This window comes from Dermochelys coriacea, chromosome 8 (genome assembly GCF_009764565.3).
Source record: "Dermochelys coriacea isolate rDerCor1 chromosome 8, rDerCor1.pri.v4, whole genome shotgun sequence".
Lineage (NCBI taxonomy): Eukaryota > Metazoa > Chordata > Testudines > Dermochelyidae > Dermochelys > Dermochelys coriacea.
This window is the reverse complement of record NC_050075.1, coordinates 24,224,837-24,243,256: the sequence shown is the minus strand read 5'-3', so window position 1 is coordinate 24,243,256 and position 18,420 is coordinate 24,224,837.

The following is an 18,420-nucleotide window of genomic DNA, read 5'->3' as shown; positions in this document are numbered from 1 at the left end:
GATCAATTCCCTCTTCCCATCTAATTCAAGTATAGGTACCTCTGAGAGCATGAGGAAGACATTAAGATGCTAGAAGTGAAGATAACACAGTGATAGATTTCAGAGTAGTGATAGAGTGAATGTGAAAGGAGAATTCCAGCAGTTTGAATGGGGTATGAAATTTAAAATGTTCACGCTGCTGCTGAATTTTATTCCTATTTAAATGCCCTAGTTCTGAAATTTGTCAAAATGAGTTCTTCAGTCTTTAATTACAAATTAAAGCACTAAAAGAGAGTGCAGATTTGGCAGCAGTAGCCTAAATTGAGAGACACATCAGATTCTGCAATACCTTTGAACAGCATCCGACATGCAGCCATCCACAATTATAGACTTGGAGGATATTCAAATCAGTGACAGGTAAATTCAACCAAACCAAAATTTTAATAAAAAGAGCAATGATGCAGAATATTTTCAGAGACAGAACTGCTCTATCCAGAAATTACTGTATCTCTTGTGGTCAGATTGAATACCTGGAAGAAATCTATCCTGAAGAGGACTAGTTTGTGTGAGAGAGATTGTCTGGAAAATTCATAATCAAAGGTGGGGAAACAATGGACTATGTTGGGGCTAACGCCTTTGTGATAAATCTCATAAAAAGTAAACCGTATCTCACTGAATAAATCAAACCTTGAAGTCAGAACTTGGAATATAACTCATGATGAAGCTATGTTGATATGCAGATCGCCCTATGGTGAAATATTATCTCTCTCTAAGGGACACAGTGTCCAAAAAGGCTTTGAAAGTTCATTTCTGGTCACAAAAGTGAATATTTACAAATCTATCTTACCTAACAGATCCTACATCCTGTTTGTATTCCCTGCGACTCATTAAAACAATGGCAAAACTCCCATTAACTTCATTTAAGCCAGGATTTTACCCTCAGTGTGAATCTCCTGATTTTAGTGACTATAATAAGTGACTTAATCCTGCATGGGAGTACTCACAGTGTGGAAAGTTAAGCATGTACATAAATCTTTGTAGGATTAGGGCCTGAGTTTTTACTGGTGAATTTAATTCTGTAGATCCACAAGAGGATGGGAAAGTGAGCTGGATTTCCTTTTGATTTGCACGTCACACATCATCAGCAGAACTGCTAACTAAGTTCTAACTGCAAAATCTTTATTGCAAGGTGAACACATGAAACGTACCTTAGTGGCACCTGATATGCATCTCAGCTAGGTCAGAATTACTCATGGTGGTAAGGTACAAGTCAGGAAGAACAGTGTGTGACTTTCAAATCACAGGCTGAGTTTGTGGATCTGGAATTTAGATAAAAAAACAACTTTACTTGTAAACTGAGCACCTTTGACTTAGAAACCATTGAGACATGATAAGCATGGAAACCCTTTGAGGCCGTTTCTACAGAGTCACTTTTCATAGTAGGGAACCATATGGCATTTTAAGAGCATAATGAACTCAAGGAATAAAACAATCAGGATTTAATGAGCGCATCTGGTGAATGATACAAATTTACTGCAGAATGTTACATTTAACCTTTCATTATCATGCAAAACTAGTAAAGTGTGATTATATGAAAACATTGATTAGTGGCAGGTGCCCCAGCCTCCAAAAGATTTACCCTACAAGTGCATCAACCATAAAGCCTGAGACAACTACTGCTGCAAATGTCCATAAATCCATGTGGCATGAATAGATAGCAAATGGCTTACAGATTTCACTAGTACACATTAAGGACAAGTAAAATAATTGAATAGACTATCGCTTAATGGCTAATCTCTCCAGATGCATGTTCGTCTGCATAACCCAGCATGGCCTATAGGGATCTTAGTTTTGAGTCAAATAACCTTAGTCACAGCCCTGCAGTTAAGGTAGAAATAGGGAACAGAAGTCTATACTGAATAGCAGTGGGTAACATTTCAATTGCACAACCGATAACAGGAGCTGAAGCCATCACAGTGAAAGAAGGAGTTACAATAGAGGGGAAATGGAAGATGCAGAATATACTGAATTACACAAGCCAGCAGCAGTCACAAAGCAAAGGAGCAGCTCAGCTCTTAATACACAGTGCAGTGTGCAGGAACAGCTAAACCAATGAAACTTCACAGCTGCAGTCTGACAGCAATCTTCAGCCAGTAGAATGCAGGAGGAGTAATTCAGGGAAAACTAAACCAGCAAGGGAACTTCACTAACATGCCTCAATCAATAGGGACAATGCCGATCTTTAAAAATAATGGCCACAAATCCCAGAGGGCAACCCTATTCACCAGGATATTCATATCCTTAAATAATAATTATATTGGACACCAAGGGTACTGCTAGAGGGTAGTAGAGGAGGAAAGTGGAAGAAAAAAAATCTCCTCTGAAGTTAACCTGTAATTGTCACCAGTGGAGATTGCTACCTCATGAATTTCACCTCAGGAGAATAATGTGACTGACACTGGTGCAGACTTGATTAGCTAACACTTTGCAACTATCACATTCAAAAACAAATCCCAGGCCAGATTTCTCAGCTTCCTGAAATGTATTCAAGCAATTCCAGCCAGATATCATGTGCGTGTCCCATCTTCCTACAGGTACAGCCCAAAATGCTGAAACGCTGCTCCCCATGTGAATTTTTACCAAGAAGGGTTTGAAGAAAATGTGAATATTGCTAACCCCCAGAAGTTTGGCCAGGAAAAGGAAATATTAATAACTGTTCAGGCTCCATAGAAGGAGCTATATGGAGGATGTACTGAATTATGCATCCTCTATCTTGGCCATGCCCCATCGCAGGCTACACCACCATCTTTGGGGCTATGTTTGCCAACTCTGACATCTTAAAGGGAGTGTAGAAACTGGGTGCATTACACTGCTGTATCTCCTCCTCTACACTAGTGGTCTTTCTGACACTGGGGGCCTATACTCTGGGGCTGAAGCAAACCCTAGCTCTGAAATATTTTTGCTTTGAAAGTTGAACTTTTAGCTTAAATGTTTTAATGTTTTATTAAACAGGCAAATGTAGGCTGGTAGAATGCTGCAGCAATGATTAGAGGCAGAATTTCAGACCAGATCCTAAGCTGCTGTAAATTGATGTAACTCTATTTTAGATTTGACTGTAACCCAGTGTTGCCAGTTAGTGTAATTTTTATCATGAGTCTCACCATATATGGTGTTTGCCTTAAGGCATCAGCTCCTGGAATCATGTGATTATGTAAGAATCTCAGTTTTATTTTTTTAAAATATAATTCTAGCCCTCATGGTTTCAGAGCAAAGTTTGGACATGTGACGCAAGAGTATTCAAAGGCTGAGAAAGCAGATGTAAAATATAAAGAAACCAAAAATGCATTATGATTTTTTTCAAAAAAATTTCATCATTTTTTGAGGTGTGACTCATGATTTTTGTATGCCTGGGTCTAGCAGTACTGTTACATCTAATGCAGACAGTGGACCTTCACTGATTTACACCAGCTGAGGATCTGGCCCAGGAGTGAGTTTGACATGTTAAAGAAGGAGAAATTATCTTCAATTCAGTATAAGTGAATGTTGCAAATACTAAGGTGCCCAGATTATACTAAACAAGGTGGAGCAATTACAGAAAATACAGTGTTGTGACAGATATTGAAACCCCATGCAGTGTCTTTGGGGCCATTACATTAACTTTATGAATGGTTTATGTGTGATGGTGTTTTTCATGAAGAAATGTTACTGCAGCTCCTCCAGGAACTAAAAACAGTGTTTGCGGGTGAGTCATTGAGAATAAACAACTAGAGAGGGACCACCAGCTGGGATATTGGCATATAATGGTTCAAACAGAGTTTTCCAGAGACTCAGACACAAGAAGCAGTTTTGGTATAAAAAAGGCTGAGTTTGAACTGACACAGGGAGCAAATGGACAGGACCTTCCGCCCAAAAAGAAAAACCTTTGCAGAAAGTTTGGAAAGACATGAGCCTACTAGGGCCCCGTAAGACTGATGGGTGGCTCCTGTTTACATCTCTTTATTGTTTTTATTATATTTAGTCTGCAGTGCTTTTATTTTCAGAATAAATGTGCTTGCTTAGAAAGAGCTATGTAGTAACTTGTAACTGTTGTCAATATGCTGTTCATAACCCTCAGAAATAAAGCAAATAACAGCTGCTGGCCATGGCTTACTGGGGATATCACAGTGTATGAGAGCAGAATGTGCAGCCTTAAAATCTCCTGTCAGAATGGAGTAGGACCAGGATCCCTGCCCAGAGAGGTGATGCCAGAGACCTGACTGGTGTAGTTCCCCAAAACTGTGACAAGGGCTCTTTTTGAAGATCAGTTTGTATTTTGGGACTCCACTTTATTCCTTCCACTTTGTCCATCCACTGTGGCAGATTTTGCATAGCAAAAAAAGGAGAGGGGAGTGCATATTTCCCAACAGGTTCTTGTTGCTTTAATAAAATTGTCCTGATGTAGATATGTATATATGACACTGGAGAAATTAAAAAACAACATTTCAGGTTTATTTTTGTAACTCTAATCTCTGTCCCTTCAGGATGACTTCTGAATGATGACTTGCTCTTTGGAGTTTAATTAACAAAAAAGGTAAGATTTCCTTATTGGTGTTTGTACAATTAAATGCAAATATATTTAGTAACCTGCCCCCTCTCCCCCGAGTATACAAAACAGAATTATAGAGGATGGCAATCCAATAAAAACTAATAGTTTAAAGAAAATTAATTTTTTTAAAAAAGATTAATTTTTAACAAGGTCTCAGAAAAAGAACTAAATAACAGACTTTTATGTTTTATCTTACATTGTTTCAATTAGGGGTGGGTATTTAATAATGAATCCCATTTACACTCATAAATCACTAAAAATGGTCTCCTCGTTAGCTGCCTATAGACCATGTAGGCAGATGACTCTCCAGGTTGCACTGGTTTTATATTGCTTTTACCTTAGGAATTCTAAACCTTTTCTGAGTAGCAGCCGTGTTAGTCTGTATCCACAAAAAGAAAAGAAGGACTTGTGGCACCTTAGAGACTAACAAATTTATTTGAGCATAAGCTTTCATGAGCTACAGCTCACTTCATCGGATGCATGTAGTGGAAAATACAGTGGGGAGATTTTATATACACAGAGAACATGAAACAATGGATATTACCATACAGACTGTAACAAGAATGATCAGGTAAGGTGACCTATTACCAGCAGGAGAGTGGGAGGAAGAGGGGGGAACCTTCTGTAGCGATAATCAAGGTGGTCCATTTCCAGCAGTTGACAAGAACGTGTGAGGAACAGTGGGGGTGGGGGGAAGAATAAATATGGGGCAATAGTTTTACTTTGTGTAATGAAACATACACTCCCAGTCTTTTTCAAGCCTAAGTTAATTGTATCCAGTTTGCAAATTAATTCCAATTCAGCAGTCTCTCGTTGGAGTCTGTTTTTGAAGGTTTTTTTGTTATAGGGCCTAATCACATCAGCCACACTATCAGAGGCTCGTTCACCTGCACGTCTACCAATGTGATATATGCCATCATGTGCCAGCAATGCCGCTCTGCCATGTACATTGTCCAAACTGGACAGTCTCTACGTAAAAGAATAAATGGACACAAATAAGAAGTCAAGAATTATAACATTCAAAATCCAGTCAGAGAACACTTCAATCTCTTTGGTCACTTGATTACAGACCTAAAAGTGGCAATTCTTCAACAAAAAAAACTTCAGAAACAGACTCCAACGAGAGACTGCTGGGAGTGGATGTGTCATTACACAAAGTAAAAAATATTTCCCCATGTTTGTTCTCCCCCCACCCCACTGTTCCTTCACATATTCTTGTCAACTGCTGAAAATGGCCCACCTTGATTATCACTACAAAAGGTTTCCCCCCTCCCCCCCGCTCTCCTGCTGGTGGTAGCTCACCTTACCTGATCACTCTTGTTACAGGTAACTCCCATTGTTTCATGTTCTCTGTGTATATAAAATCTCCCCACTGTATTTTCCACTACATGCATCCGATGAAGTGAGCTGTAGCTCACAAAACCTTATGCTCAAATAAATTTGTTAGTCTCAAGGGGGCCAAAAGTATTCCTTTTCATTAAACCTTTTCTGTCTCTGTGTCCGCTTCCTCTAGTTAGAAGGAATGACTAGCAAGGAAGAACTGTCTCCCACTCCCTCATAGGGTCAACAGGACTTGTGCTCCTAAGCCATTAGCCTTTAGCTTTAGTTAAATGCCCCATCTTTCTTCTACAACCAATCTCAGCTCCTCTTTTGAGTGCTCATTTAGGGCAAGGTTAAGTATACTTCTTAATTGTGTATATTCAAAACTTGGGGTTATCCAGCCATAGCATTTGTCTTCATAACTTGACTATTAATAATATTTGCAGCTTTGCAAGCTAAAATCATAGAATCATAGAATCATAGAATATCAGGGTTGGAAGGGACCCCAGAAGGTCATCTAGTCCAACCCCCTGCTCAAAGCAGGACCAATAATGACATGATAATCCAATCTCATGCTTCAGAATTAAACTGATTGCCTGAGAGGGTCAGGAAGGAATTTTGTTCCCTTTGGAAGCCTTTGCAAAACTGTCTAGATTAATTGTTCTTGATTTTTATTTGTTTGTAATTATTTTGCTGGAGACAAACTAGATGGTCTAATAATCTGCAGTAGGATGACAAATCCTATTTTCCTCTATATGGGAGATGTACTTCTCAGCATGCTCATCAAACTGAAATGACCAGCTGAGGCACATAGTAGTGTTATGCAAGTTTGCTAAATATCATTTCTGAAAAATGTAATTGTGATGGTTTGGATCCCGCTTTCCTGGGTGCCACCTGATGTCCTGGGGGTTCCACCAGCCTGGCTCCTTCACCCTGTCCTGTTGTATACGCACAGACAGGTAGGGACACACGCAGCTGTAAAATCACACAGAGTCTGCAATCCGCTCTGTGTTGGAAGACTCAGCTAGGGGAATTGCCCAGCACGCTGGTGCACACACCCTCTGGAGTGTAAACCCAAAATTATATTGTCTTGTGCTGTATAGAGATCGATACAGCATAAGCTCATGAAATTCGCTCCCTCCTTCAATATAGAGGAAGATATGCACAGCTTTTTACCACCCCTCCCCCTCCAGTTATGAATTTCACAAACTGGGTTTTAGAATTAACAAAAAACAAGTTTAACAACTACAAAAGGTATATTTTAAGTGACTATAAGGGATAGCAAACAGAACAAAGCAGATCACTGAGCAAATAAAACAAAACACACAAACTAAGCTTAATACATTAGAGAAATTGGCTACAAATAGTAATTTCTCACCCTAGATGTTGTTTTATGTAATTTGAAGAGTTTCTTGAGGGTAAACTGCACTGCTTGCAGCTTAAACCTCCAGGTATACCCTTCACAGGCTGACCTTTCTAGCCTGGCCTCAGTCCTTGCCCCCCACCCTCCTTTAGTTCCTTTAGGTGCTTTCAGCAGGGGGAGGCAGTTGAGAAGAGCCCCGATTAACTCACTCCCCAGGCTTAAATAGGATTTGCATATGGTGAGAATCCTTTGTTTCCTAGTTTGACCCCCACCTCCTGCCAGTGGAAAAATACCAGAAGTCCAAAATTATGTCCCAATACCTGGTGACATGATAGCCTGACCCTGCAGTGTTAAAGCAGCATCCCAGGAAACTTCTCAGAAAGGAGGGAGATTAGTATCTTCAAAGTCCTATTGTCCTTCCTAATGGCCTATCCAGGTTGTTTGCATACTGTCTGGTGGGTGTTCCCTAGGTGAAAACACAGTTGTAATTATTACTTAGTCAATATTTCTAACTTCAGATACAGAAATGATACATGCATACAAATTGGATATTCACATTTAGTAAATCATACCCTTTCCAATGATACCTCACATGACCCATCTTGCATAAAACATATCTTAGTTATGCCATATTAATATCTCAAGCATGTCTCTGTGAAGAATATGGGGCGTAGGGTCACAGTTATAATAATATCTAGCTCTGTTCAAAACATTTTACAAAGGAGGTCACAGTCCTTATCTTCATTTTGAAGATGTGGAAAATGAAGCACAGAGAAGTGAAGTGATTTGTCAAAGGTCACCCAGCTGGGTAGTGGCAGAGCCAGGACTAGAACTCTGAGCTCCTAAGTCCCAGTCCAGGGCTCTAGCCATTAGGTAATATCTATGTCACCTTCAGCAGTTGTATTCTATTCACTTTTCCTTAATGCTGTTCTTGTCCCTTCCGCCAGCCCTAATAATAAATGGGACAACTCGATTTTAATACTGTCCTTCAGTCAGGTGTTGTGTCATTTGAAAGATTACTTCTCTTTTGCTTCTGTACTGGGCGTTGATCATGGGTTATTTCTAATTCTATGAAAGCTTAGATAATTAGCTGTCCATTATAAAAAAATATAAAGTGGCCTATGGCCTGGACAGGTTTAGATGTACAATATACACTGACTACTTATTTTAATTTTCTCTTAAATAAGTAGTAGAAATCGAAATTCACATGGAAAGAGGGAGGTGGTTCTTCATATGTGAATCAAGCACTGATACACCAAACCAAATTAGGCAAAGGGTCATCCCTACTCAGACAATAAACATTTTGTAGTTCACTAGCTGCCCTGCATCGATGACCAAATTCTGCTCTCACTTACTGAGATGGTTCCATTACAGTGAACTGGCCTCGCACTGCTTGTTTGCTGAATAACTGAATTTGGCTGTTAGGGTTTTTCCAGATGGTGACTGCCACATGTGGAACTGTATGAGCAATAGGAGTGAACTGACAGTGTCTAATAAAAGAACAATTTCCAAAAGAGTTGGAAATTTTAAAATTTGAAAGCAGCAGCTGAATTCGCCCCCCTCCCATTTAATCACAGTATACCTGTTAGAGCACCAGAAATCTGTACAGTCATCACAAATATTAAAAGTTAAAAGGATAAAGTATGAGCCCTATGTATAAATTATAACTTTACGTCTGCTGTAATTTATATATGTCTTAATGAACATGAAAGAGTCTACCAAAACTCTCTACATAGATTTTGTGAGCAAGCTACAGAAAAAAGATTTTAAATCGAAGTAACTATTCGAGAATAACTCCATGTCTCAACACTCTTATTCCAAAAAAGTATCTTGTCCCAATTTAGCTTAATCCACAAAGCTATTCCAAATCACCTCTATGTGTAAACAAGCCTTTAGAGAGAGAAGAGTTGCCTTGCTCATATTGTTTTGTGTTTGTTGATTATATGATTTTTGGCGCTGAATGATTTAAGCTGCAATGACAGGAATGTAGGCAGAGTCCATGAGGGGTTTGGAGATTTTTTTATTCTTTGGTTTCACTAGAACTAAACAAACTAAAATAAAAACCCTTAAACCCTAGAGAAGGTATTTTTTCTTTAGCCTGGCACTCTTGTGGTGCATCTCACGAGCTGCACAGATCTTGTCCCTGCCCCAATTCCTCTTTACAGGATAAACCACCAGTAGAGGAAGAGTGGCTAAGGGTGATGAATGAAAGACTTAACAACACATGAAAGGTCAATATATACAAGGTACAAGACAATGTAAATGTTTGAGTAAATCTGGAAGCCCTTTGTGGATTTCATTAAATAAGGTTAGAAGAATGTTAGTTTTTGTCAGTGTGAACTTCCATAAAACTAACACTGCAAGAAACCAATACAGAGAAAGCTTTATCACCAGTCACTGCTACTGCTGTTCTGTATACAGTGTATTTATTCTATTAAATAAGGAGATGAGTTTATACTCCATCTTAAAAGATCCCACATAGCCTGAATTAGTGTCCAAACTAACCGGCTTCTTGGAGGTTGGATTTATTGGTCGCTCAAGAATAATAACACAGCATAAACCAGTCAAATCAAGCTCTTTTCTGCTCCTTTCTGTAGAGAGCAGCCCCCACTTTATTTGTATGCTGGACAGAGTTAATTAGTTGCATCTGCCACTTTGAGACAGCAGAACTTCAGCAGCTTTACACAAGGTTTTAACAACTGCTGACAGAGCGAGTCTGAAGATCTCAGCTACCAAACACTGGTCCAAATATAATGGAAGCACATGGAAGTCCATATAGGAGGAAGCCTGAATCATTACATAAGTGCATTAAACTTTATGTAAATGCATAAAATATTTGGAGCCCTACCAAATTCATGGTCCATTTTGATTAATTTTGTGGTCAGAGGTTTTTAAAATTGGTCAATTTCATGTTTTCAGAGGTTTACATCTGACATTTCATGGTATTGTAACTGTGGGGGTCCCAACCCCAAAGGTACCCCAGAAGTGGGTCTGATTCCTCCCCCTCCAGCCGCCCGCCCAAGCAGCCATGCAGGGGAAGTACGAGTCCTGTCCCTCCCAAGCCGGGCTGGGACTCACAGCTAGGAGCCCCCGGCTGCGGTGCTCCCAGCAGCAAGGGGGAGATCAGATTTCGTGGGGAAGGGCTTATTTCACAGTCTGTGACACATTTTTCATGGCCGTGAAATTAGTAGGGTCCTAAAACTATTATATGATTATATGACTGACAAGGAATAAAAATAAGAGACCCAGTCCATGTGTAAGGGGACTGTTGCCCCCTTACTAACATTCAGCGGGGTGTTTTAGTTGCTAGCTCCCAGTACTAAAAGGGAGAAGGGTCGATAGGGAATCAGGACCCTGAGACTGACAGTCCTTAGGAGCAATGGGGAGAGGCCAATGCTCCAGGTCAGCCTGAATGACAGGGCGGGCAGGCTACTCAGAGAGTCAGGAGTCCAGGGAGGTCCCGTCCTCTATGTGAGCTGGAATTGCCTGGGTCAGACAGAGTGGGGTGGAGCTAAGGAGAAAGCAGGGGCCCAAGCTGAGCTGGGGAGCAGAGCTGTGCCAGATCCAGAGGGACCAGAAAAGCAGCCCAGAGAGAGCAGACCCTGTTCTGGGAGGAGAGCTGCAGCCCCAAAGCCAGAGGCACAGCCCAGAGAGAGCAGACTTGCCCTGGGAGCAGAGCTGCAGCAACCAGAGCCAGAGGGGCCAGAAAAGCAGCCCAGGAAGCCGGTCAGTGCTGGGAGCAGAGTCACAGAAGCAGCCTGCAGAGCAGACCTGTCCTGGGAGCAGAGCTGTAGCAACAAGAGGCAGAGCGGTCAAAGAAGCAGCCCAGGGAGCTGGAGGCAGAGAAGCAGCAGTGCTGAGACAAGAGTGGTGGAGCTGGGGCTGGAGCAGTCCGGACCTGGGTGTGGTGAGCAGCTGGGGAGCCGAGGGGGACCCTGGGCAGCAGACCCAGCACAGGGAGGCACCTCAGCCAAGGGGCTCTGCAGGCCAGGCTTGGATCGTAACCGCAACAGGGTGGAGGCGACACTGGGAAGAAGGGTCCTACCACTTAGAGCCTGAGAGCGTGTGGCCACCACCAGAGCGAGTGTCCAACCCACAGCATCCCTGCAGCACAGCCAGGGCCTGAGAAGAAGGCCTGGGACTTATAAGCAACAGACTGTGAACTGCCTGACATTCTAGAGACACTGTTTGTGATGTTCCCTGCCACAGAGCGGGTTGATGTGTTTCCTTTAACCTTTCCCATTTTCCTTATTCTTTTTAAAATTAATTGTTGATTAAATAACTTGCATTTGCTTTAAATTGTATGTAATGGTCAGTGGGTCAGAGAAGTGCCCAGTGCAGAGAGAGTACCCCGGAGTGGGGACACCCTAGCCTCTGTCCTAGGTGACCACAGCAGGGTTGGGGGGTCGAGCCCCCCCAGGAATCCTGGTCCCAGCCTTGTTGGGGTTACGACGACTCTGCCAGACAGGAGAGTGGAAGGGGAGTCCTCGAGGGCAGGGAGGCCACTGGGTAAAGGAAATGGGAGCGAGGACTCAGATCCTTCCCTAGCCCAGTTCACCGGGGTAGTGCAGAAGCCAGGAAAGTTCCCCACAATAGAAGGACTATTCCCCTGCTTACACATGCCTTGGCATGTCTAGTAAAACTAGCTGGGAGGGGACATAAAGTTGTAGAGACTGTGGCAATCCTCACTTTCCCCCAAAATGTTCAGAAGCTTTTCCCAATGTTCACTAGCAGGGTCTGGCCATGGGGAAGGGCATGCAGTGGATCAGGACTGGGAAGAGAGCCAGTCTATCTGGACATCTTCTCCGAACTCCACAGAACTGATCTGATCCTCACAGATTGAGACTGGTGGCATAGCTCCTGAATGAGCTAGGAAATCATGTAGAGGTAAAGGTACGCAATGATAGTCCTGTCAGATGCTGGTGTCCCAAATCCATGCAGAAATGTAAAGATCCATAGGTTTAGGTGACAGGCACTTTGGTAATTCCCCTAAGGAGTCAAGCCAGAATGCTCTCTTTTCTACCCTACACAGACAGGAAAATTGTCTTGCTTTTGATGGAATCTTTTGATGCACTGTGGCATTTTTTTAATGACCAGGACTGTTTTTCCATCTTCTAGTTTCATGGAAGCCATGGATTGCATGCCAAAAATTCAGCTTTTGCCGAAGAGCTGTTAGATTTGTGCAGGGAGTAATGACACAAAAATGGAATCAGTGGTAACAGTGAAATGCACTACTAGCAACTACAAAAAATAGTGGAAATTATTCTCATATATGAAAGGAAGAGATCTCCCTAACTGTTAGAAAAACTGTTTATATACTATGTGCAACTGAGTTATTTTAATCCTTAAAATTTGTATACCAGCATTATGCAAAGACCGAATAATTTTAGTCATCCTATTTTTGTTTCTGGAATTGTGAGTTATTCAAATCTAAGCTCATCTGGAAGAATTTTGCTTCATTGCAGTCTGTCTAAAAAAGGAATAAATGACATTATTGACATGGATGGAAGATTCCATCCTCTTGCTCTGGGGACAGTTAATTACAATTTATTGTTGAATGAGTTTTGCCCCTAGTGAGTTACTCAGGGGATGCAATGGGTGTAGATTGTTTCTGTCAGAATGCATTTCATTTTTTTTAACTACTAATGATTCAGAACAAAAAAATCCTGTCATAATAATAGACTTGTTGTTCTTTGTGAGTAAGTAGATTTGTGAGTAACTTGCTCTTTGGCTTATTGGTGCTTTGACTTAGGAATATAGTTTAAAATTGAGGAGTTGGGCCAATGTGAAATATTCAGGTCTGAGTTCAGGTCCAGATATTGATCCCCTCCTCCTCTTATCCTATTGACCTTCCTTCTAAATTCAAAAACATTCAGATTTTCTGGTTCCATTTTGGCGTACTGTAAAGATAATCCTTAGGGCTAGATTTACAATGGTATTTAAGTGTCCAATGATGCAGTTAGGTATTTTGGCCCATATCCACAAAGGTCCTTAGGCACCTAAGTCTTGGTTTTAGATGTTTAAGTCCCAGTTTTGTCTTCATTGTGATCCACAAAACTCCTGATGAACGCTGTGGGTGTCTGAATTTGCTTGGTGCCTATGTTTTCAAAGTAGAAGTTCTCTAGGAGCCTATCTTTCAATCTCTGGGCATAAGCACTGCTGCCTCCCTCTAGGCATCCAGACACCTATCTCCCGCCTAAACCCCAGAGCGATTCTTCAGTCAGGGAATATAGGTGTTCAGCCACCTAAATTGTGTGGTGGGCTCAATCCAACGGCCATGCTCAGAGGCCTCCTACCGGATCAGGATAGAGGAGGAGGGGTGGTGCTCACCTTATAACTTTTTATCCCAGTAATTAGAGCACTTGCCTGATATGTGTGAAACCCAACTTCAATTTTCCCCTCTCTGCCAGAGGGTATGAAAGGATTTGAAAAGGGGTCTTCCAGCTCTCGGTCTAACCACCTGGTGGGTACCCTAACCACTGGACTACAAAGTCATTCCCACTCACCCCAGCCCAATGACTGTTTAAGTGTTTATCCACAGTGGCAGTCCCATTTAAGTGTCCCTAGGATTTAAGTGTAGCAATGGCACTCTTCCCAAGGGTTAATTTCACCCCGGTGCTTAATAGAATCCCTCATACTGGAAACATCTTAGAAGAACAGTGGCAGTAACCTGTCAGTTGCTGTGGAAAACTGTACGATAATATTATGATACATATATATTGCCATTAGTGTGTGTGGATATGTGTTAAATATAACAGATTGAAAGTCCTGAGCTTAATTCCAACAGCTAATTTACACAGCTTGATTCAATTTCTGCCTGTATCGATTTTTGGCAATTTCTGCAAGAAACATCGCACGACAAACTCAATAATAATTCATAATAAGCCAATATCTTTGCTATAAAGATAATTGTGAACAGCATTTAATAAACACTCTACTGGGAGGGTTGGGTGGATGTTCCATTTATCTGGAGAGTGTCATGTACAGCAAACAAACTGTATTAGCCTGAGTTTCTTGGGATTTCTGGAATTGGATACTTCTCCTAACCTCAACATTGCGTAAATGGGTGTATGTGGACTAGCAGCAAGCGCACCACCTGTTGGTGGTGAATGACAAATCCTAGGCTAGAATTAATTTGCTATTCTGTTCCACAAACATGCTCAGTCAATCACTTCAGGATGACAGGATCTGCATTCACTCATTATTATGGCCGCATTTGCACAATGCTTCAGTCTCCTCTGGGCTTAAATAGAGGTAGGATGGGGGAAATGTAGCTTCCCTCCTTAAAATGTTTAATAAAAAAGGAAGCAACTAGGACAGAATGAAAGGAATTATCCTAGTAAATATTGACAAACTAATCTGCAGATGTACAGCAAAGAACATATTATTATATTATAAAGAGGCAATATTAGAATGAAAAGTATGATTTGGGAAAAAAAATCTGGCTGATTGAGCTGTAATACTGTCCATTGAAGCAGCTGGAATTGTGACCATTGACACCAGCTCAGGTCCTGTACCTCAGTGATTTTTAAGTAAGGTCTTTAAGAATGTGTATCCAAAGAAGACTGTCTGATTATTGAAAAGAGTCCATGAGGATGCTTCATGATTTATATTATAGAATAACACTAGCCACTCCATTGTTAAAGTTGCAACTGAGTTTCTATTATAAACCTGCTTATAGATGCACATTCCCTTTAAAATCCACAAGGGAGAATTTGCTTCAAAATTAATCAGGATCTTCCCAAATAAATACATAAATTTTCAAAATAGAATATTTTGATCCAACCCCCAAGGAGGTTGCTGAATTACAAGATCCTTCAAGTAGAGTTTTTCATCAAGCTTCAGAATGGTTTTCAAGGAATTATATTTTTGTAATTGACTCTCCCACCTCCCAGAAATTCAATTGAGTTTATTGGTCTCATCTGGATGAGATCAAAGGTTAACACGTTAAACCCTAATTTGAGAAATTATAAAGATCCTAATTGTTACATCAGAATGTTGGCTCCATTGGCTAGATATCACATGACTGCTGGAAGCCTGCAGATAACTAGGGCCTCATTCTAACTCAGGGATTGTGAGGAGGCAAGTTGGCTGAGATCCACAAAGATATTTAGGCTTCTAATGCCCACAGATTTCAAAGGAAGTGTCAAGGTTCCTTCCCCACTCTGAACTCTAGGGTACAGATGTGGGGACCTGCATGAAAACCCCCCTAAACTTATTCTTACCAGCTTAGGTTAAAACTTCCCCAAGGTACAAAGTATTTTACCTTTTGTCCCTGGACCTTATTGCTGCCACCACCAAGCGTCTAACAAAAATAACAGGGAAAGAGCCCACTTGGAAACGTCTTTCCCGCCAAAATCCCACCAACCCCTACACTCCCTTTCTGGGGGAAGGCTTGATAAAAATCCTCACCCATTTGCATAGGTGACCACAGACCCAAACCCTTGGATCTTAAGAACAATGAAAAAGCATTCAGGTTCTTAAAAGAAGAGTTTTAATTAAAGAAAAAAAAGAATCACCTCTGTAAAATCAGGATGGTAAATACCCTACAGGGTAATCAGATTCAAAATATAGAGAATCCCTCTAGGCAAAACCTTAAGTTACAAAAAGACACAAAAACAGGAATATCCATTCCATTCAGCACAACTTATTTTATCAGCCATTTAAACAAAACAGAATCTAACTAGATTGCTTATTAACTCTTTACAGGAGTTCTGACCTGGATTCCTGCTCTGGTCCAGGCAAAAGCAACACACAGACAGAGAGAACCCTTTGTCCCCCCCCCTCAGCTTTGAAAGTATCTTGTCTCCTCATTGGTCATTTTGGTCAGGTGCCAGAGAAGTTATCCTAGCTTCTTAACCCTTTACAGGTGAATGGGTTTTCCTCTGGCCAGGAGGGATTTAAAGGTGTTTACCCTTCCCTTTATATTTATGACATGAAGCTAGGAGCCTAAATACCTTTCGTGGATCCAGTGCAGAAGGGACCATCAGATCATCTAGTCTGATCTCCTGTATATCACAGACCACCAGCACCCGCACACTAAGCCTAGCAACTGAAATTAAACCAAGGTATTTCAGCCCTCAGGAGACTAGACTATGAAGTTCCACAGGCAGAGGAATTGAGGTGCATTAATGCCTGAGACCCCTGCAGTGGCAGGAAATTAAGTGAGATATACCCAGATTATCTCAGTCAGTGATCTGCACCCCCACACAGCAGAAGTATATGCATATTAGCTATATAAGGTACAGGCATAATGAGTTCTGCATAAAATGTTTCTGGAGGGACTGTAGAGTTTAAGGAACTAATATAGGTGCACATTTAGGCTTGTTCCATACTCAGCATGAACTCATCTTTTATGGCAAAGGGGGAAAAATGCAAAGGAAAAATGTTTTACTTCTAACAAAACTTTTGTGGTGAAATATTTTTTAAATTGAGCAATCTTGATATAAGGCTGAATTTTCTTGGGCAATTAGCCTTACTGATGAACAGCAGAGGAATTTCTCAAGCAAACTCATGCATAAAATGCTGGCATTTAATTCACTGCAGCCTTGAGGCACTTCAGAATCTAGATGGTGCCATCTGGGAAAGGAGGAGGAGGGGTCACCCCTGAGGGATCTCTGTGGCCTCCCAGCATCTTGCAGATGGGAATGTTGTCATTGTCATGTAAACCTGCCACTTTAACACATTGTGTCACTGTACTACTTATTTCTAAATCACTGATCAGTGAAAAGGAAAGTCAGCCTTACCTACCTGCTGTAAGATTAACACATACTAAGTGTGGGAGCAGGGCCAACTTTCTAGATCTTCTGTTGTTATGGGGGACGACTTGAAGAGTCTGGTGTAAACCAAACCAAGTAATTATGATCCTCCTCCCCAACTTAAACGACTCTCAGCCCTATCAAGATCACTTTTAATAAAGAAGTTCAGTAATCCTGGCTGGGGATAGGACAAAGGTATATAAGGTTTAAAATAAAAGGAGTACTTGTGGCACCGTAGAGACTAACAAATTTATTTGAGCATAAGCTTTCGTGAGCTACAGCTCACTTCATTGGATGCGAAAGCTTATGCTCAGATAAATTTGTTAGTCTCTAAGGTACCACAAGTACTCCTTTTCTTTTTGCGAATACAGAGTAACACGGCTGCTACTCTGAAACCAATGTTTAAAATGTATTTAAAAGTTGGTTCAGTGGCTATCTGCTTTTTGATTTAACCTGGGCCAGTCTGGATACTCCTCAATTATATATATAAATGTATGGAAATGTTCAATTTTCAAAATTTCAAATGTGTGCTTTATGAGAGTAAAAGCTTGGAAGTCCACATATTTTTGGTGTGTCGGGAGGCAGAGGGTAGGATGTTGCACAATTCCTATTTCTTTACATACAAAATAACAAACATTAAGGGGACAAAAAATTTTAGTCTATACGTGTGTGAGTCTATGTGTGTTACCACACATATATATGGTGGTCTATGAAAAGTCTACTACAGAATTTAGAATCAAGAAAGAAGGATTAAAAGCCATGAAATAGTTAACCTAATTAGGCCAAGGTCCCATGTTATAGAAGCACATTTTGATTCAAAGCCTATTTAACTCAATGTGAGAACATCCATTGAGTGAGGTAGGTATTAGACCAGGATACAGTGATTATTGAGTTAATAGGCAGCATGTCAGTCATCATTATTGTGAAATGTGCTGTCCCACTTCCCAGCCTCATGCCTCTCACCACCTCCCCCTGCCCCCCAGGATTCTCTGGAAGGATTAGTTCCTGTGCCCACAATGAATAATAACAGAGGGCGGGGAAGAAGAGAAGCTGAGAAACTTTTATAAATAGTGAAATTAAGTTTTAAGAAAGAGACCCTGTTATGGAGGTTTAAGTGGGTTTAAAGGCTGTCCTAATAATTCCTCAGAAGCAAGGAGGAGGAAAGCTTTGAGAGGACCGGGGATGGGTAGGGTTATTAAAGAGAGAGGGTAAGGTTTGATGTGTGCATGTGAGTGATAATTCTGGGGGGAGTGAAGAGATTTGCATGCATAAGAATTTTCATAATGACTGTATGGTGACTGAGAAACAACATTTCAGTCCTTATGAAGATCCCGCCCCTTTGGCCTTTAGGCAATTAGAGTACAGGAATGGACATAATTATTGTTTTTTGAGAAATAACCACACATCTGGGTCAG